Source organism: Hyla sarda, unplaced genomic scaffold (assembly GCF_029499605.1).
Source record: "Hyla sarda isolate aHylSar1 unplaced genomic scaffold, aHylSar1.hap1 scaffold_2546, whole genome shotgun sequence".
Lineage (NCBI taxonomy): Eukaryota > Metazoa > Chordata > Amphibia > Anura > Hylidae > Hyla > Hyla sarda.
Window position 1 is genome coordinate 1 of NW_026609234.1, and position 20,863 is coordinate 20,863.

General features: G+C 46.2%; 7 non-coding genes and 1 pseudogene across 7 annotated transcripts; all 8 read right to left on the reverse strand.

The window, feature by feature from the left end:
• Positions 1 to 939: 939 nt before the first annotated feature.
• On the reverse strand, positions 940 to 1,130 carry LOC130323806 (U2 spliceosomal RNA). Its single transcript, XR_008869001.1, has one exon. It is a non-coding gene; the product is annotated as a U2 spliceosomal RNA (small nuclear RNA).
• Positions 1,131 to 3,222: 2,092 nt separating this feature from the next.
• LOC130323807 (U2 spliceosomal RNA) lies at positions 3,223 to 3,413 on the reverse strand. The gene has a single exon (XR_008869002.1). It is a non-coding gene; the product is annotated as a U2 spliceosomal RNA (small nuclear RNA).
• A 2,078-nt stretch (positions 3,414 to 5,491) lies between these two features.
• Positions 5,492 to 5,677, reverse strand: LOC130323803 (U2 spliceosomal RNA). Its single transcript, XR_008869000.1, has one exon. It is a non-coding gene; the product is annotated as a U2 spliceosomal RNA (small nuclear RNA).
• Positions 5,678 to 11,205: 5,528 nt separating this feature from the next.
• LOC130323804 (U2 spliceosomal RNA) lies at positions 11,206 to 11,284 on the reverse strand (annotated as a pseudogene).
• Positions 11,285 to 13,361: 2,077 nt separating this feature from the next.
• On the reverse strand, positions 13,362 to 13,552 carry LOC130323808 (U2 spliceosomal RNA). Its single transcript, XR_008869003.1, has one exon. It is a non-coding gene; the product is annotated as a U2 spliceosomal RNA (small nuclear RNA).
• A 2,099-nt stretch (positions 13,553 to 15,651) lies between these two features.
• LOC130323809 (U2 spliceosomal RNA) lies at positions 15,652 to 15,842 on the reverse strand. The gene has a single exon (XR_008869004.1). It is a non-coding gene; the product is annotated as a U2 spliceosomal RNA (small nuclear RNA).
• Positions 15,843 to 17,930: 2,088 nt separating this feature from the next.
• On the reverse strand, positions 17,931 to 18,121 carry LOC130323795 (U2 spliceosomal RNA). The gene has a single exon (XR_008868992.1). It is a non-coding gene; the product is annotated as a U2 spliceosomal RNA (small nuclear RNA).
• A 2,100-nt stretch (positions 18,122 to 20,221) lies between these two features.
• LOC130323796 (U2 spliceosomal RNA) lies at positions 20,222 to 20,412 on the reverse strand. The gene has a single exon (XR_008868993.1). It is a non-coding gene; the product is annotated as a U2 spliceosomal RNA (small nuclear RNA).
• Positions 20,413 to 20,863: the final 451 nt, after the last annotated feature.

The window sequence follows — 20,863 nt, forward strand, 5'->3', positions numbered from 1 at the left end:
ATTTTTCCTGTCTGAATTTGTCGCACAGAAAGTTGCAGGCCAAATATGTGTGACATTTCTGCGACTTTAGCTTCTAGAGCATTTTTACAACATTATACATAGGTGCTGAATACATAAAAAGCGACTGTTCAGCGACAGACAAGTCGCATCGGCTGAAAGTAGGCCAGAATGTCAGTCCATGTTGGAGCAGGTTTAGATACAGTCTAAAGTATAGATCTCAAAGTCTGTGCACAGAATTTAGCAAGGGCCTCGCACCTTCTGATGCATCAGGTAGGTGCACAATAGCATAGCCTAACCCTCTGTACTTTGGTCTATATTGATGCGGGACATAGACAGCCAGCTGATGACCAATCCATTAGTGCAATGGATGGCTGGAAGCATTTGTCTTTGCCTTTGCAATACCACAGAAGCAATGCATGGTCAATGTACAGCAATGACACACCTGTGTGAACAGCCAGGAGACCCCCCCCCCCCCCATGTTATGTTACATAGTTACATAGTTAGTACGGTCGAAAAAAGACATATGTCCATCAAGTTCAACCAGGGAATTAAGGGGTAGGGGTGTGGCGCGATATTAGGGAAGGGATGAGATTTTATATTTCTTCATAAGCATTAATCTTATTTTGTCAATTAGGAACATTCAGCACCCACCCGCTATCAAGGCAGCTGCCTATCATGTCATGCCCTACCTGCACAGGTGTGCTGGCTACTCAAATGATCCAATTAAGGAGGCCATTTAGTCAGCAGCAGCAGAAGTCCTGTGCCTGGACGCTCCAACAGCGGCCAGACACAAGCAGAAGCAGAAGCAGCAGAAGCAGCAGCAGCACCACCTTTTGTTTTTTGGCTGCAGCAGCAGCAAGGCCCACAGGGCTGGCTAGCTGGCTAGCCAGCAAGCAGGTAGCAATGAAAGTAGGAATCTTTCTTTTTAACCCTGTAAGGGGGTGGTGCACTGTACCCGAAGATACTGCCATATCGGGTCAATGCATAGGGCGACGGAAGCAAGCTTCGAAATCGGCCCCCGTTCTCAAAAATCCATTTAATATATGGTCCCCAGATAGGGGACGTATCAGATATTAAACTGATAAGAACAGATACTACACTTGATCTTAGCCAAAAGGCCGAGAAGCGATAACCGTGAAAGGGGCGGGCCCAACAAGGTGCCCTTCATGGGCACTATCACTGCTTGCTGTCAGGGAGGCTGCCAGACAATTTTCCATGCACACTCTGGGCTGGGGGGCAGTCAACCACCAGTACACACAGCAGAACCTAAACCCATACCATTATTGCTAAGCAGCAAGACAGGGGCCCATTGCACTCCCACGGGGCCTTTTTAAATGCAATCCATAACCCGGATTTGCCAGGAACCCTTCTTACTCCTCCTACTTGCATGTGACACTGGGCTTAGGATCTGCATAGGAAACACACACACAAGCACACACCTACCTTTGTTGCCTGCAGATGCCTCCTTGGCTGTCCCCAAACGGTATCAAACCAACACCCACGGGAAGCTGTAAGCATAGAGGACATGCCTGCACCCCATTGGACTTACCTGTGTGGGTTAAACCCGGGTTATTTGACAACCTATGGCGGTGATGGTTCTGCTCAGGCAGAGCAGTGCTGATGCTCCTCATAAAGCTGTCGCTGCTGTGAAGGTTCTAGGTGACATCACAAATCCCTATGGTTACATACACAACAAAGCTGGGTTGTTGTTGTTTACACTCTGCAAGGCCTGTGGAAGTGAGTGACATCATAGCACTGTAGTTCTGAGGGTTCTAGATGGATGCAACAATCTCCTGTTGCTTCTATGAAGGCCATAATAGACGACATCACCAAACAGCTCCATAGTCACATACACAGCAAAGGAGAGATGTTGTTTACACCTAGTGATGTCAGTGGTATTGAGTGACATCACAGCACAGTGCTAAGGCTCCTGGGCCTGGACACAGCAGCGGCTGCAATATCTCAACGGAGAATACGTTTATATATATGTGTGTGTGTGCGCGTATATATATATATATATATATATATATATATATATATATATATATTTCTCCGCCGAAATCACTTTTAAACCCATTTCCACCTTTTTTTCCCTTCTCTTCCTCTTACTTTTTTTTCACGTTTTTTTACGTTTTTCTCCTTTTCGCCTCTTTTCTGGGCGTATTATTCTTCTTTTTCTTCTTTTTTTTCGTCTAATGCATACCCCATCAGTGCAGCAATGCTTATTCAATACCGCCAGCAGATGGAGACACTGGGGGATAATTTTCTAAGGATTTATACTGATTTTTCCTGTCTGAATTTGTCGCACAGAAAGTTGCAGGCCAAATATGTGTGACATTTCTGCGACTTTAGCTTCTAGAGCATTTTTACAACATTATACATAGGTGCTGAATACATAAAAAGCGACTGTTCAGCGACAGACAAGTCGCATCGGCTGAAAGTAGGCCAGAATGTCAGTCCATGTTGGAGCAGGTTTAGATACAGTCTAAAGTATAGATCTCAAAGTCTGTGCACAGAATTTAGCAAGGGCCTCGCACCTTCTGATGCATCAGGTAGGTGCACAATAGCATAGCCTAACCCTCTGTACTTTGGTCTATATTGATGCGGGACATAGACAGCCAGCTGATGACCAATCCATTAGTGCAATGGATGGCTGGAAGCATTTGTCTTTGCCTTTGCAATACCACAGAAGCAATGCATGGTCAATGTACAGCAATGACACACCTGTGTGAACAGCCAGGAGACCCCCCCCCCCCCCCATGTTATGTTACATAGTTACATAGTTAGTACGGTCGAAAAAAGACATATGTCCATCAAGTTCAACCAGGGAATTAAGGGGTAGGGGTGTGGCGCGATATTGGGGAAGGGATGAGATTTTATATTTCTTCATAAGCATTAATCTTATTTTGTCAATTAGGAACATTCAGCACCCACCCGCTATCAAGGCAGCTGCCTATCATGTCATGCCCTACCTGCACAGGTGTGCTGGCTACTCAAATGATCCAATTAAGGAGGCCATTTAGTCAGCAGCAGCAGAAGTCCTGTGCCTGGACGCTCCAACAGCGGCCAGACACAAGCAGAAGCAGAAGCAGCAGAAGCAGCAGCAGCACCACCTTTTGTTTTTTGGCTGCAGCAGCAGCAAGGCCCACAGGGCTGGCTAGCTGGCTAGCCAGCAAGCAGGTAGCAATGAAAGTAGGAATCTTTCTTTTTAACCCTGTAAGGGGGTGGTGCACTGTACCCGAAGATACTGCCATATCGGGTCAATGCATAGGGCGACGGAAGCAAGCTTCGAAATCGGCCCCCGTTCTCAAAAATCCATTTAATATATGGTCCCCAGATAGGGGACGTATCAGATATTAAACTGATAAGAACAGATACTACACTTGATCTTAGCCAAAAGGCCGAGAAGCGATAACCGTGAAAGGGGCGGGCCCAACAAGGTGCCCTTCATGGGCACTATCACTGCTTGCTGTCAGGGAGGCTGCCAGACAATTTTCCATGCACACTCTGGGCTGGGGGGCAGTCAACCACCAGTACACACAGCAGAACCTAAACCCATACCATTATTGCTAAGCAGCAAGACAGGGGCCCATTGCACTCCCACGGGGCCTTTTTAAATGCAATCCATAACCCGGATTTGCCAGGAACCCTTCTTACTCCTCCTACTTGCATGTGACACTGGGCTTAGGATCTGCATAGGAAACACACACACAAGCACACACCTACCTTTGTTGCCTGCAGATGCCTCCTTGGCTGTCCCCAAACGGTATCAAACCAACACCCACGGGAAGCTGTAAGCATAGAGGACATGCCTGCACCCCATTGGACTTACCTGTGTGGGTTAAACCCGGGTTATTTGACAACCTATGGCGGTGATGGTTCTGCTCAGGCAGAGCAGTGCTGATGCTCCTCATAAAGCTGTCGCTGCTGTGAAGGTTCTAGGTGACATCACAAATCCCTATGGTTACATACACAACAAAGCTGGGTTGTTGTTGTTTACACTCTGCAAGGCCTGTGGAAGTGAGTGACATCATAGCACTGTAGTTCTGAGGGTTCTAGATGGATGCAACAATCTCCTGTTGCTTCTATGAAGGCCATAATAGACGACATCACCAAACAGCTCCATAGTCACATACACAGCAAAGGAGAGATGTTGTTTACACCTAGTGATGTCAGTGGTATTGAGTGACATCACAGCACAGTGCTAAGGCTCCTGGGCCTGGACACAGCAGCGGCTGCAATATCTCAACGGAGAATACGTTTATATATATGTGTGTGTGTGCGCGTATATATATATATATATATATATATATATATATTTCTCCGCCGAAATCACTTTTAAACCCATTTCCACCTTTTTTTCCCTTCTCTTCCTCTTACTTTTTTTTCAAGTTTTTTTACGTTTTTCTCCTTTTCGCCTCTTTTCTGGGCGTATTATTCTTCTTTTTCTTCTTTTTTTTCGTCTAATGCATACCCCATCAGTGCAGCAATGCTTATTCAATACCGCCAGCAGATGGAGACACTGGGGGATAATTTTCTAAGGATTTATACTGATTTTTCCTGTCTGAATTTGTCGCACAGAAAGTTGCAGGCCAAATATGTGTGACATTTCTGCGACTTTAGCTTCTAGAGCATTTTTACAACATTATACATAGGTGCTGAATACATAAAAAGCGACTGTTCAGCGACAGACAAGTCGCATCGGCTGAAAGTAGGCCAGAATGTCAGTCCATGTTGGAGCAGGTTTAGATACAGTCTAAAGTATAGATCTCAAAGTCTGTGCACAGAATTTATCAAGGGCCTCGCACCTTCTGATGCATCAGGTAGGTGCACAATAGCATAGCCTAACCCTCTGTACTTTGGTCTATATTGATGCGGGACATAGACAGCCAGCTGATGACCAATCCATTAGTGCAATGGATGGCTGGAAGCATTTGTCTTTGCCTTTGCAATACCACAGAAGCAATGCATGGTCAATGTACAGCAATGACACACCTGTGTGAACAGCCAGGAGACCCCCCCCCCCCCATGTTATGTTACATAGTTACATAGTTAGTACGGTCGAAAAAAGACATATGTCCATCAAGTTCAACCAGGGAATTAAGGGGTAGGGGTGTGGCGCGATATTGGGGAAGGGATGAGATTTTATATTTCTTCATAAGCATTAATCTTATTTTGTCAATTAGGAACATTCAGCACCCACCCGCTATCAAGGCAGCTGCCTATCATGTCATGCCCTACCTGCACAGGTGTGCTGGCTACTCAAATGATCCAATTAAGGAGGCCATTTAGTCAGCAGCAGCAGAAGTCCTGTGCCTGGACGCTCCAACAGCGGCCAGACACAAGCAGAAGCAGAAGCAGCAGAAGCAGCAGCAGCACCACCTTTTGTTTTTTGGCTGCAGCAGCAGCAAGGCCCACAGGGCTGGCTAGCTGGCTAGCCAGCAAGCAGGTAGCAATGAAAGTAGGAATCTTTCTTTTTAACCCTGTAAGGGGGTGGTGCACTGTACCCGAAGATACTGCCATATCGGGTCAATGCATAGGGCGACGGAAGCAAGCTTCGAAATCGGCCCCCGTTCTCAAAAATCCATTTAATATATGGTCCCCAGATAGGGGACGTATCAGATATTAAACTGATAAGAACAGATAAGGTTTCAACAAAATTTTATTGAATAAATAAGAAACCATACAAAATTTAAAATGCAAAATAATAAAAGGTTCACAAAAGTTTTAAAATACAAATAATAAAACCAGTAATAAAAGGAGAAAAAATAAAAATGGCAGGATAAAACATTATATAAATGTCATAAAAACTGATTATATTGTTATTTCGTTCCATAGAGGCAGACACCACATGGATGCTGCCTCGCTGGCCCCCAACTGTTTCTTGTCTCTTAGGTAATAGATGTACATCTCACTCAGGGCCAGCTTTATACAGTTTTTAACATCAATAAAATCATGTTTAAAAAGTAAGATGTTCCTAACTTTCCAGATGGCATTTTTAAAACAATTAATAATCATCCAGCAGATCATCTGCTGTTTAAAATTGGGGCAGTTAAAAAGACCGTAAAAGACACATTCGTGATTAAAATCTTTTAGGCCGCAGGCCCACTTCAAAAGTGGGCCTACCTTCCTCCAAAGCTCCCGTGCAAAAGGGCAGTTCCAAAATATGTGCAGCACCGTTTCGTCCACTCCGCAGCCATCTCTCGGGCACTTGGCTCTCGCCACCAGTCCTCGCCTGTGCTGGAACTCACGAGTAGGGAGGCACTGGTGGACGATTGCCCAGGCAAGATCCCTGTGTACATTCGCCAGAAACTTCCCGTACACGTTCCGCCATACCTTTTTGGATCTTGCCTGTGTGAAATTGGACACTGCCAGGGTAACCTCACTCCGCCTGAGGACCTTTGATACCTTTCTCTGGTCCCCCAGTATGTCAGGCTCCAAATCTTGGAGACCTAGGAGCCTGACTGTCTTTTCCAACACCACATAATGTTTTGGGGGACACAGAAGCACCGGAGCGTTCAGAGGGATGCGCAACCATCTTTTAAAAACCATGCCCGCAGCGTACCTTAAAAAGCAGCTAAAAATGCCATCGGATTTAATAATTTTAAAACAGAAACAGAAATACTTTATGTAAAAGAAAGTAAAAAGGTTAGGAACATCTTTCCCGCCATTATCTTTACTTTTGTACATAAAATCACGCTTTAATTTCTCCATTTTTGAACCCCATAAAAAAGTAAAAACAATTCTAGTTACTTTTTTAATGTATAAAATAGATGGAGGAAATACCATGGCAATGTATAGCATAATAGGGAGTAAAACCATCTTTATTATTAAAATCTTCCCCTCCATGGTAAGGTTTCTAAGATTCCACATTAAAATCTTCTTCTCCATCTTAGCTATAGCTGAATCCCAGTTAGGGCTCCCATCATTGACCTGGTTAAAAACAATACCTAAAACTTTAATTTGATCCTGTTGCATTGTAACTCCTGGGGTGATGGATGAATCCCAGGAGCCAATATAAAAACAGTCACATTTATCTGTGTTTAGCTTAAAACCAGAGACCTCGCAGAAATAGCTGGTGTTCCTCAATGCCCCCCTCATGGATGGAGAGTCCGGGCACAGTATGGTGACATCATCCATGTACCCCAACACCTTTAGATGGGTCCCTCCTCCACCAGGTATCGGTACGCCTCTTACTACCCGGTCTTTTCTGAGGAGGGCCATCAGTGGTTCGATTGCGCAAATAAAAAGGAGTGGGGACAGGGGGCAGCCCTGTTTGACACCTGATAAAAGAGGAACACCGCTGGTTAAAAAGCCATTAACAGAGACTTGACTAAAACAGGATCGGTATAAAAGCATGATTCGGCTTAAAATCGTTTCAGGCACTGCCATCTTTTTAAGAACTAAAAACAGGTATTCATGGGAGACCCTATCAAAGGCTTTTTCAAAGTCTAAGGATAAAATTGCTACAGTTTGATTTCTATCCTTAAAATACCATAAAACATCTCTTAAAATATTTAGGGATTCAGCTATAGACCTTCCAGGTACCCCACAAACCTGATTTGGGTGAATTAATTTATGAATAAAAGGTTTAAAACGGACAGCTAATAACTTGGCTAAAACTTTATAATCGACATTTAAAAGTGTGATGGGGCGCCAATTTTTTAGCATATCCTTTTCACCCTTTTTAAAAAGTAATGATACAATCCCCCTCCTCCAGGAAGGGGGAAGTTCATTAACAATAAAAGTTTCTTTATACAATAAAACCATATCATCCTTTAAAATATCCCAAAAAGCTAAATAAAATTCGATGGGTAAACCATCTTCCCCAGGGGCCTTCCCACTAGAAAAACTTTTAAAAACAAATAAAAGTTCATCTAAGTTAAGATCACGGGATAAAACCTCCTGGTCTAAAACATCTAGCTTAAAATCAAGGGAATTAAGAACATGTTCTAAAAAGGATGGATTAAGATCTTTCTTATTAAAAAGAAGCTGGTAGAAGTTAAAAACTGCATCTAACATGCCTTTTGGAGTGGATTCACCCTCAAGGTTTTGGATGATATCCCTCCTATTCATCACTTTTTTAAAAAAGAAACGGGAACATTTCTCGCCCTCCTCCAGGTGCTGCACATGTGAGTTAAAAATGATTTGTTTCCCTTTCTTTTCTATGGCATGTTTTATTTCAGTTTTAAGGTTTAAAATATCATTTTCTACATCCATACCAGCTTCTTTCAATTTAAAAAGTACATTTAAACGCATGTTAAGAACATAAAACCACTGTTTTTCCATTTTTGCCTTCTTCTTACCTGCTTTGATAAAAAAATATCTGATTTTAGATTTGGTGCCCTCCCACCAGTGCAGCATAGGCTCGTGGGGTTTTCTTTGTGATTGCCAGCATTGGTAGGTCCGCACAAACTCCTCTTTTATCTCAGGGTCCTCTAGGAGTGTGGTGTTTAATCTCCAGAGGCCCCTTTTTGCTTTTTGCTCCCCCTCTAGCTCCAGGCCCACCAAGAGGAGCTTATGATCAGAGAAGATATTCTGCTCGAGCGTGCATTTCAGGGGTTTAAAAGCTCTAGAGGAAAAAATAAAATCGATTCTGGAGCTCACTCTTCCATTGGACCATGTGGCGCCCGGGTCCTCCGGCAAGAGATCCTTCCAGCAATCTTTCAAATTAAAATCATCAATAAAATTTTTAAGCAGGTAAGAAGTGCGGTCTTTACGATTAATATCCCCACCCTGCCGGTGTTCCCCATCACGTATGCAGTTAAAATCACCTCCCACCAGCAGGGGGGAAGACCCAACACAAAACAGTGGTAAAATTTCAAATAGTTCTGCCCGCTCCTGTTTATCAGGAGGGGCATACACATTTAAAACACGAATTAAAAGTCCATTAAAATATAGATGAATTAAAAGAGCTCTGCCAGGCACAATCTCAGTTACTGTATGAATAGAAAAGGACTGGCCTCGGCAGAGCAGCCCAACACCCACAGAACGACAGTCATTTGCACCGGACCATATGGATGGGCCCAGCTTCCAGTCTTCTTTTAAGTCTTTATAGTCCATTTTACTAGGGATTCCACATTCTTGTAGCAGGCAAAGGTCAAAGTCACATGTCTCTAGATAAGAAAATAAAGCAGCCCTGCGATCAGGGCTCTTTAAGGACCTCACATTGAGTGAGGCAATTTTTACAGGGATAGGCATAGTTTATGGAGAGTCCGTGCTTGGAGAATCAAAGTCAATAATAAGCTGCGTACCGTCATCCCCCGCCTGCGGGGTCATCAGCTCCTTGATGTTCTGAGGGTCGGAGCTTGAGATGGATGATGCCCCGACCCTGAGCTCGCTCTCGTCCGAACTACGGCACGCCGCTTTCCTTTGAATGTCTTCCTCTTCTTCTTCTCTTTGTCTTTTAAATGTCACACTGCTGTCCATATCCTCTGTGTTGCTCTCACTCGATGTAATCTCTGGCCCCCGGCTGATGGATCTGCGTCTTCTTTCATCTTTTGACGACTGGAACTGCTGCACAGGGGCCTGTGAGGCCTCTTTTCCGGAACCTTTGCCGCTACCCTGGGAAGTTTTCATCGCTTGTTCCCCAGCAAGCGTTGCTGAGGACTGTTGCTCCAACTTCCCCATCGATCGACGATGGCCAGTTTTACCCACCGGGTCCACTGCTGGCGGGGCAGCAAACCCTGGTTTGGCGCCACTTGTCTTCTTGGCCCTGTCCTGTATAGGCGGAGTAACAGGACCGGGCTCAGACCTGGCCACCTGGCTCCCCTTCCGGCGGGCTTTCACCGGGGCCTCTTCATCCGGAGCAGGGCGACCCTGGGCCAAGCCAGTACCTGGCTTATGTTGCAATTTTGGGTCCACCTCTGCCCCCACCGAGGCCCGTCGGCTGCCACCCGCCACAGGTGAGCCCCCTTCAGATGTTTCGGCGGGCTCTTGAGCCAGGTAGGAAGTCGATCGACGTCTTTCAATTTCCCGGGCAGTAAACTCGATCACCCGCCTGGGCTTCGTGGAATCCCCATGGCCTCCCCCTAGCACTACCACCGGTGGGCCCCCCGATGGAGCACCAGAGGTCTTGGGCCTGGACCCATCAGTACCTGCCATCTGGGGTTTGGGCATCTTAAAAAAGGATGTCTTTTGTCCTGTCCCCTCTTTGGGTGGGCCCAGCCTTGACCCACCCATCGTAGTTTTTGCTTTATGGGGACAGGAATTAAAATCGTGATTTTCCTCTCCGCAGAGGTTGCACCTTATCGTGTGGCTACATCTTGAGGCTATGTGACCTTCTTGGCCACACCTATTGCAGCGAATCACACGCTCCGCGCCGCAGGTCTCCTGGGTGTGGCCAAACCTCAAGCAATTTCGGCAATACATAGGCATTTGAGGATAGAACAGGAAGCCCCGAACTCTCCCGATGGCAAAATTTGGGGGCGGATGGCAAAGACCCCCAATACCACCGGGATCCTTACGGAGCTTGACCCAGAACTTCCTCTTGCCGTTCCAGAACCGCACGGAGTTCAAGATTTTGTTTGCGAATCGCACCTCTTCGCAGTATCGCCGAAGAAAAGTGGCTATATCCTCCGTGGTCACATGAGGGCTGTGCATAGCCACCACCAACGGTATATGTTCCTCACCATAGAGGAACTGGAACGAAAGACCGTCGAGTCGATCGTCCCTCTGGTCCGCACCAGACAAGGTTGCATAGATGTTATCGCAACACGCCGTGGCCGTGAAGGTGACGGTATACAGGCCACGGCTTTCCTGGTCATTTAGACACAGGATGTCCTCCCTATTGAGGCGGAAGTAGTCAAGAAGAATCACCTCCGCAATGAAGCGGAGGTTCTTCAACTGACGATGGCTCTCCGACACCTCTATGCGGATGGTATTTCGCATCGACATTTCCCCAGAGGGGAAAGCCCAGGAGAACGGCATCTTCCACACCCAGGGACTAAGCCCCTTCCCCAATAGCAGCAGGGGCTCGGAATCCCGCTATAAAAGCGGAACCCTTACCCAAGGCAGAGGTCGGGGGTACCCTAGGTGCTTCCGAAGCTACAGGTAACGCTCAACGTACCGAAAATGCCTTCTGAGACACAAGGTCCCAGAGACAGGGGGATCGCAACCCGTTGTCTGTGGACTAAGCCCGCTCCCCAATAGCAGCAAGGGGGTGAAGTCCCTCCGTAAGGAGAGACAATCCCCCAAGGCCGAGAAGCAGGGTACCACAGACACCTTCCGACCAGACCAAATGCAGATACTACACTTGATCTTAGCCAAAAGGCCGAGAAGCGATAACCGTGAAAGGGGCGGGCCCAACAAGGTGCCCTTCATGGGCACTATCACTGCTTGCTGTCAGGGAGGCTGCCAGACAATTTTCCATGCACACTCTGGGCTGGGGGGCAGTCAACCACCAGTACACACAGCAGAACCTAAACCCATACCATTATTGCTAAGCAGCAAGACAGGGGCCCATTGCACTCCCACGGGGCCTTTTTAAATGCAATCCATAACCCGGATTTGCCAGGAACCCTTCTTACTCCTCCTACTTGCATGTGACACTGGGCTTAGGATCTGCATAGGAAACACACACACAAGCACACACCTACCTTTGTTGCCTGCAGATGCCTCCTTGGCTGTCCCCAAACGGTATCAAACCAACACCCACGGGAAGCTGTAAGCATAGAGGACATGCCTGCACCCCATTGGACTTACCTGTGTGGGTTAAACCCGGGTTATTTGACAACCTATGGCGGTGATGGTTCTGCTCAGGCAGAGCAGTGCTGATGCTCCTCATAAAGCTGTCGCTGCTGTGAAGGTTCTAGGTGACATCACAAATCCCTATGGTTACATACACAACAAAGCTGGGTTGTTGTTGTTTACACTCTGCAAGGCCTGTGGAAGTGAGTGACATCATAGCACTGTAGTTCTGAGGGTTCTAGATGGATGCAACAATCTCCTGTTGCTTCTATGAAGGCCATAATAGACGACATCACCAAACAGCTCCATAGTCACATACACAGCAAAGGAGAGATGTTGTTTACACCTAGTGATGTCAGTGGTATTGAGTGACATCACAGCACAGTGCTAAGGCTCCTGGGCCTGGACACAGCAGCGGCTGCAATATCTCAACGGAGAATACGTTTATATATATGTGTGTGTGTGCGCGTATATATATATATATATATATATATATATATTTCTCCGCCGAAATCACTTTTAAACCCATTTCCACCTTTTTTTCCCTTCTCTTCCTCTTACTTTTTTTTCACGTTTTTTTACGTTTTTCTCCTTTTCGCCTCTTTTCTGGGCGTATTATTCTTCTTTTTCTTCTTTTTTTTCGTCTAATGCATACCCCATCACATCAGTGCAGCAATGCTTATTCAATACCGCCAGCAGATGGAGACACTGGGGGATAATTTTCTAAGGATTTATACTGATTTTTCCTGTCTGAATTTGTCGCACAGAAAGTTGCAGGCTAAATATGTGTGACATTTCTGCGACTTTAGCTTCTAGAGCATTTTTACAACATTATACATAGGTGCTGAATACATAAAAAGCGACTGTTCAGCGACAGACAAGTCGCATCGGCTGAAAGTAGGCCAGAATGTCAGTCCATGTTGGAGCAGGTTTAGATACAGTCTAAAGTATAGATCTCAAAGTCTGTGCACAGAATTTAGCAAGGGCCTCGCACCTTCTGATGCATCAGGTAGGTGCACAATAGCATAGCCTAACCCTCTGTACTTTGGTCTATATTGATGCGGGACATAGACAGCCAGCTGATGACCAATCCATTAGTGCAATGGATGGCTGGAAGCATTTGTCTTTGCAATACCACAGAAGCAATGCATGGTCAATGTACAGCAATGACACACCTGTGTGAACAGCCAGGAGACCCCCCCCCCCCCCCATGTTATGTTACATAGTTACATAGTTAGTACGGTCGAAAAAAGACATATGTCCATCAAGTTCAACCAGGGAATTAAGGGGTAGGGGTGTGGCGAGATATTGGGGAAGGGATGAGATTTTATATTTCTTCATAAGCATTAATTTTATTTTGTCAATTAGGAACATTCAGCACCCACCTGCTATCAAGGCAGCTGCCTATCATGTCATGCCCTACCTGCACAGGTTTGCTGGCTACTCAAATGATCCAATTAAGGAGGCCATTTAGTCAGCAGCAGCAGAAGTCCTGTGCCTGGACGCTCCAACAGCGGCCAGACACAAGCAGAAGCAGAAGCAGCAGAAGCAGCAGCAGCACCACCTTTTGTTTTTTGGCTGCAGCAGCAGCAAGGCCCACAGGGCTGGCTAGCTGGCTAGCCAGCAAGCAGGTAGCAATGAAAGTAGGAATCTTTCTTTTTAACCCTGTAAGGGGGTGGTGCACTGTACCCGAAGATACTGCCATATCGGGTCAATGCATAGGGCGACGGAAGCAAGCTTCGAAATCGGCCCCCGTTCTCAAAAATCCATTTAATATATGGTCCCCAGATAGGGGACGTATCAGATATTAAACTGATAAGAACAGATACTACACTTGATCTTAGCCAAAAGGCCGAGAAGCGATAACCGTGAAAGGGGCGGGCCCAACAAGGTGCCCTTCATGGGCACTATCACTGCTTGCTGTCAGGGAGGCTGCCAGACAATTTTCCATGCACACTCTGGGCTGGGGGGCAGTCAACCACCAGTACACACAGCAGAACCTAAACCCATACCATTATTGCTAAGCAGCAAGACAGGGGCCCATTGCACTCCCACGGGGCCTTTTTAAATGCAATCCATAACCCGGATTTGCCAGGAACCCTTCTTACTCCTCCTACTTGCATGTGACACTGGGCTTAGGATCTGCATAGGAAACACACACACAAGCACACACCTACCTTTGTTGCCTGCAGATGCCTCCTTGGCTGTCCCCAAACGGTATCAAACCAACACCCACGGGAAGCTGTAAGCATAGAGGACATGCCTGCACCCCATTGGACTTACCTGTGTGGGTTAAACCCGGGTTATTTGACAACCTATGGCGGTGATGGTTCTGCTCAGGCAGAGCAGTGCTGATGCTCCTCATAAAGCTGTCGCTGCTGTGAAGGTTCTAGGTGACATCACAAATCCCTATGGTTACATACACAACAAAGCTGGGTTGTTGTTGTTTACACTCTGCAAGGCCTGTGGAAGTGAGTGACATCATAGCACTGTAGTTCTGAGGGTTCTAGATGGATGCAACAATCTCCTGTTGCTTCTATGAAGGCCATAATAGACGACATCACCAAACAGCTCCATAGTCACATACACAGCAAAGGAGAGATGTTGTTTACACCTAGTGATGTCAGTGGTATTGAGTGACATCACAGCACAGTGCTAAGGCTCCTGGGCCTGGACACAGCAGCGGCTGCAATATCTCAACGGAGAATACGTTTATATATATGTGTGTGTGTGCGCGTATATATATATATATATATATATATATATATATATATATATATATATATATTTCTCCGCCGAAATCACTTTTAAACCCATTTCCACCTTTTTTTCCCTTCTCTTCCTCTTACTTTTTTTTCACGTTTTTTTACGTTTTTCTCCTTTTTGCCTCTTTTCTGGGCGTATTATTCTTCTTTTTCTTCTTTTTTTTTCGTCTAATGCATACCCCATCAGTGCAGCAATGCTTATTCAATACCGCCAGCAGATGGAGACACTGGGGGATAATTTTCTAAGGATTTATACTGATTTTTCCTGTCTGAATTTGTCGCACAGAAAGTTGCAGGCCAAATATGTGTGACATTTCTGCGACTTTAGCTTCTAGAGCATTTTTACAACATTATACATAGGTGCTGAATACATAAAAAGCGACTGTTCAGCGACAGACAAGTCGCATCGGCTGAAAGTAGGCCAGAATGTCAGTCCATGTTGGAGCAGGTTTAGATACAGTCTAAAGTATAGATCTCAAAGTCTGTGCACAGAATTTAGCAAGGGCCTCGCACCTTCTGATGCATCAGGTAGGTGCACAAGAGCATAGCCTAACCCTCTGTACTTTGGTCTATATTGATGCGGGACATAGACAGCCAGCTGATGACCAATCCATTAGTGCAATGGATGGCTGGAAGCATTTGTCTTTGCCTTTGCAATACCACAGAAGCAATGCATGGTCAATGTACAGCAATGACACACCTGTGTGAACAGCCAGGAGACCCCCCCCCCCCCCCATGTTATGTTACATAGTTACATAGTTAGTACGGTCGAAAAAAGACATATGTCCATCAAGTTCAACCAGGGAATTAAGGGGTAGGGGTGTGGCGCGATATTGGGGAAGGGATGAGATTTTATATTTCTTCATAAGCATTAATCTTATTTTGTCAATTAGGAACATTCAGCACCCACCCGCTATCAAGGCAGCTGCCTATCATGTCATGCCCTACCTGCACAGGTGTGCTGGCTACTCAAATGATCCAATTAAGGAGGCCATTTAGTCAGCAGCAGCAGAAGTCCTGTGCCTGGACGCTCCAACAGCGGCCAGACACAAGCAGAAGCAGAAGCAGCAGAAGCAGCAGCAGCACCACCTTTTGTTTTTTGGCTGCAGCAGCAGCAAGGCCCACAGGGCTGGCTAGCTGGCTAGCCAGCAAGCAGGTAGCAATGAAAGTAGGAATCTTTCTTTTTAACCCTGTAAGGGGGTGGTGCACTGTACCCGAAGATACTGCCATATCGGGTCAATGCATAGGGCGACGGAAGCAAGCTTCGAAATCGGCCCCCGTTCTCAAAAATCCATTTAATATATGGTCCCCAGATAGGGGACGTATCAGATATTAAACTGATAAGAACAGATACTACACTTGATCTTAGCCAAAAGGCCGAGAAGCGATAACCGTGAAAGGGGCGGGCCCAACAAGGTGCCCTTCATGGGCACTATCACTGCTTGCTGTCAGGGAGGCTGCCAGACAATTTTCCATGCACACTCTGGGCTGGGGGGCAGTCAACCACCAGTACACACAGCAGAACCTAAACCCATACCATTATTGCTAAGCAGCAAGACAGGGGCCCATTGCACTCCCACGGGGCCTTTTTAAATGCAATCCATAACCCGGATTTGCCAGGAACCCTTCTTACTCCTCCTACTTGCATGTGACACTGGGCTTAGGATCTGCATAGGAAACACACACACAAGCACACACCTACCTTTGTTGCCTGCAGATGCCTCCTTGGCTGTCCCCAAACGGTATCAAACCAACACCCACGGGAAGCTGTAAGCATAGAGGACATGCCTGCACCCCATTGGACTTACCTGTGTGGGTTAAACCCGGGTTATTTGACAACCTATGGCGGTGATGGTTCTGCTCAGGCAGAGCAGTGCTGATGCTCCTCATAAAGCTGTCGCTGCTGTGAAGGTTCTAGGTGACATCACAAATCCCTATGGTTACATACACAACAAAGCTGGGTTGTTGTTGTTTACACTCTGCAAGGCCTGTGGAAGTGAGTGACATCATAGCACTGTAGTTCTGAGGGTTCTAGATGGATGCAACAATCTCCTGTTGCTTCTATGAAGGCCATAATAGACGACATCACCAAACAGCTCCATAGTCACATACACAGCAAAGGAGAGATGTTGTTTACACCTAGTGATGTCAGTGGTATTGAGTGACATCACAGCACAGTGCTAAGGCTCCTGGGCCTGGACACAGCAGCGGCTGCAATATCTCAACGGAGAATACGTTTATATATATGTGTGTGTGTGCGCGTATATATATATATATATATATATATATATATATATATATATTTCTCCGCCGAAATCACTTTTAAACCCATTTCCACCTTTTTTTCCCTTCTCTTCCTCTTACTTTTTTTTCACGTTTTTTTACGTTTTTCTCCTTTTTGCCTCTTTTCTGGGCGTATTATTCTTCTTTTTCTTCTTTTTTTTTCGTCTAATGCATACCCCATCAGTGCAGCAATGCTTATTCAATACCGCCAGCAGATGGAGACACTGGGGGATAATTTTCTAAGGATTTATACTGATTTTTCCTGTCTGAATTTGTCGCACAGAAAGTTGCAGGCCAAATATGTGTGACATTTCTGCGACTTTAGCTTCTAGAGCATTTTTACAACATTATACATAGGTGCTGAATACATAAAAAGCGACTGTTCAGCGACAGACAAGTCGCATCGGCTGAAAGTAGGCCAGAATGTCAGTCCATGTTGGAGCAGGTTTAGATACAGTCTAAAGTATAGATCTCAAAGTCTGTGCACAGAATTTAGCAAGGGCCTCGCACCTTCTGATGCATCAGGTAGGTGCACAAGAGCATAGCCTAACCCTCTGTACTTTGGTCTATATTGATGCGGGACATAGACAGCCAGCTGATGACCAATCCATTAGTGCAATGGATGGCTGGAAGCATTTGTCTTTGCCTTTGCAATACCACAGAAGCAATGCATGGTCAATGTACAGCAATGACACACCTGTGTGAACAGCCAGGAGACCCCCCCCCCCCCCATGTTATGTTACATAGTTACATAGTTAGTACGGTCGAAAAAAGACATATGTCCATCAAGTTCAACCAGGGAATTAAGGGGTAGGGGTGTGGCGCGATATTGGGGAAGGGATGAGATTTTATATTTCTTCATAAGCATTAATCTTATTTTGTCAATTAGGAACATTCAGCACCCACCCGCTATCAAGGCAGCTGCCTATCATGTCATGCCCTACCTGCACAGGTGTGCTGGCTACTCAAATGATCCAATTAAGGAGGCCATTTAGTCAGCAGCAGCAGAAGTCCTGTGCCTGGACGCTCCAACAGCGGCCAGACACAAGCAGAAGCAGAAGCAGCAGAAGCAGCAGCAGCACCACCTTTTGTTTTTTGGCTGCAGCAGCAGCAAGGCCCACAGGGCTGGCTAGCTGGCTAGCCAGCAAGCAGGTAGCAATGAAAGTAGGAATCTTTCTTTTTAACCCTGTAAGGGGGTGGTGCACTGTACCCGAAGATACTGCCATATCGGGTCAATGCATAGGGCGACGGAAGCAAGCTTCGAAATCGGCCCCCGTTCTCAAAAATCCATTTAATATATGGTCCCCAGATAGGGGACGTATCAGATATTAAACTGATAAGAACAGATACTACACTTGATCTTAGCCAAAAGGCCGAGAAGCGATAACCGTGAAAGGGGCGGGCCCAACAAGGTGCCCTTCATGGGCACTATCACTGCTTGCTGTCAGGGAGGCTGCCAGACAATTTTCCATGCACACTCTGGGCTGGGGGGCAGTCAACCACCAGTACACACAGCAGAACCTAAACCCATACCATTATTGCTAAGCAGCAAGACAGGGGCCCATTGCACTCCCACGGGGCCTTTTTAAATGCAATCCATAACCCGGATTTGCCAGGAACCCTTCTTACTCCTCCTACTTGCATGTGACACTGGGCTTAGGATCTGCATAGGAAACACACACACAAGCACACACCTACCTTTGTTGCCTGCAGATGCCTCCTTGGCTGTCCCCAAACGGTATCAAACCAACACCCACGGGAAGCTGTAAGCATAGAGGACATGCCTGCACCCCATTGGACTTACCTGTGTGGGTTAAACCCGGGTTATTTGACAACCTATGGCGGTGATGGTTCTGCTCAGGCAGAGCAGTGCTGATGCTCCTCATAAAGCTGTCGCTGCTGTGAAGGTTCTAGGTGACATCACAAATCCCTATGGTTACATACACAACAAAGCTGGGTTGTTGTTGTTTACACTCTGCAAGGCCTGTGGAAGTGAGTGACATCATAGCACTGTAGTTCTGAGGGTTCTAGATGGATGCAACAATCTCCTGTTGCTTCTATGAAGGCCATAATAGACGACATCACCAAACAGCTCCATAGTCACATACACAGCAAAGGAGAGATGTTGTTTACACCTAGTGATGTCAGTGGTATTGAGTGACATCACAGCACAGTGCTAAGGCTCCTGGGCCTGGACACAGCAGCGGCTGCAATATCTCAACGGAGAATACGTTTATATATATGTGTGTGTGTGTGCGCGTATATATATATATATATATATATATATATATATATATATATATATATATATTTCTCCGCCGAAATCACTTTTAAACCCATTTCCACCTTTTTTTCCCTTCTCTTCCTCTTACTTTTTTTTCACGTTTTTTTACGTTTTTCTCCTTTTTGCCTCTTTTCTGGGCGTATTATTCTTCTTTTTCTTCTTTTTTTTTCGTCTAATGCATACCCCATCAGTGCAGCAATGCTTATTCAATACCGCCAGCAGATGGAGACACTGGGGGATAATTTTCTAAGGATTTATACTGATTTTTCCTGTCTGAATTTGTCGCACAGAAAGTTGCAGGCCAAATATGTGTGACATTTCTGCGACTTTAGCTTCTAGAGCATTTTTACAACATTATACATAGGTGCTGAATACATAAAAAGCGACTGTTCAGCGACAGACAAGTCGCATCGGCTGAAAGTAGGCCAGAATGTCAGTCCATGTTGGAGCAGGTTTAGATACAGTCTAAAGTATAGATCTCAAAGTCTGTGCACAGAATTTAGCAAGGGCCTCGCACCTTCTGATGCATCAGGTAGGTGCACAAGAGCATAGCCTAACCCTCTGTACTTTGGTCTATATTGATGCGGGACATAGACAGCCAGCTGATGACCAATCCATTAGTGCAATGGATGGCTGGAAGCATTTGTCTTTGCCTTTGCAATACCACAGAAGCAATGCATGGTCAATGTACAGCAATGACACACCTGTGTGAACAGCCAGGAGACCCCCCCCCCCCCCATGTTATGTTACATAGTTACATAGTTAGTACGGTCGAAAAAAGACATATGTCCATCAAGTTCAACCAGGGAATTAAGGGGTAGGGGTGTGGCGCGATATTGGGGAAGGGATGAGATTTTATATTTCTTCATAAGCATTAATCTTATTTTGTCAATTAGGAACATTCAGCACCCACCCGCTATCAAGGCAGCTGCCTATCATGTCATGCCCTACCTGCACAGGTGTGCTGGCTACTCAAATGATCCAATTAAGGAGGCCATTTAGTCAGCAGCAGCAGAAGTCCTGTGCCTGGACGCTCCAACAGCGGCCAGACACAAGCAGAAGCAGAAGCAGCAGAAGCAGCAGCAGCACCACCTTTTGTTTTTTGGCTGCAGCAGCAGCAAGGCCCACAGGGCTGGCTAGCTGGCTAGCCAGCAAGCAGGTAGCAATGAAAGTAGGAATCTTTCTTTTTAACCCTGTAAGGGGGTGGTGCACTGTACCCGAAGATACTGCCATATCGGGTCAATGCATAGGGCGACGGAAGCAAGCTTCGAAATCGGCCCCCGTTCTCAAAAATCCATTTAATATATGGTCCCCAGATAGGGGACGTATCAGATATTAAACTGATAAGAACAGATACTACACTTGATCTTAGCCAAAAGGCCGAGAAGCGATAACCGTGAAAGGGGCGGGCCCAACAAGGTGCCCTTCATGGGCACTATCACTGCTTGCTGTCAGGGAGGCTGCCAGACAATTTTCCATGCACACTCTGGGCTGGGGGGCAGTCAACCACCAGTACACACAGCAGAACCTAAACCCATACCATTATTGCTAAGCAGCAAGACAGGGGCCCATTGCACTCCCACGGGGCCTTTTTAAATGCAATCCATAACCCGGATTTGCCAGGAACCCTTCTTACTCCTCCTACTTGCATGTGACACTGGGCTTAGGATCTGCATAGGAAACACACACACAAGCACACACCTACCTTTGTTGCCTGCAGATGCCTCCTTGGCTGTCCCCAAACGGTATCAAACCAACACCCACGGGAAGCTGTAAGCATAGAGGACATGCCTGCACCCCATTGGACTTACCTGTGTGGGTTAAACCCGGGTTATTTGACAAC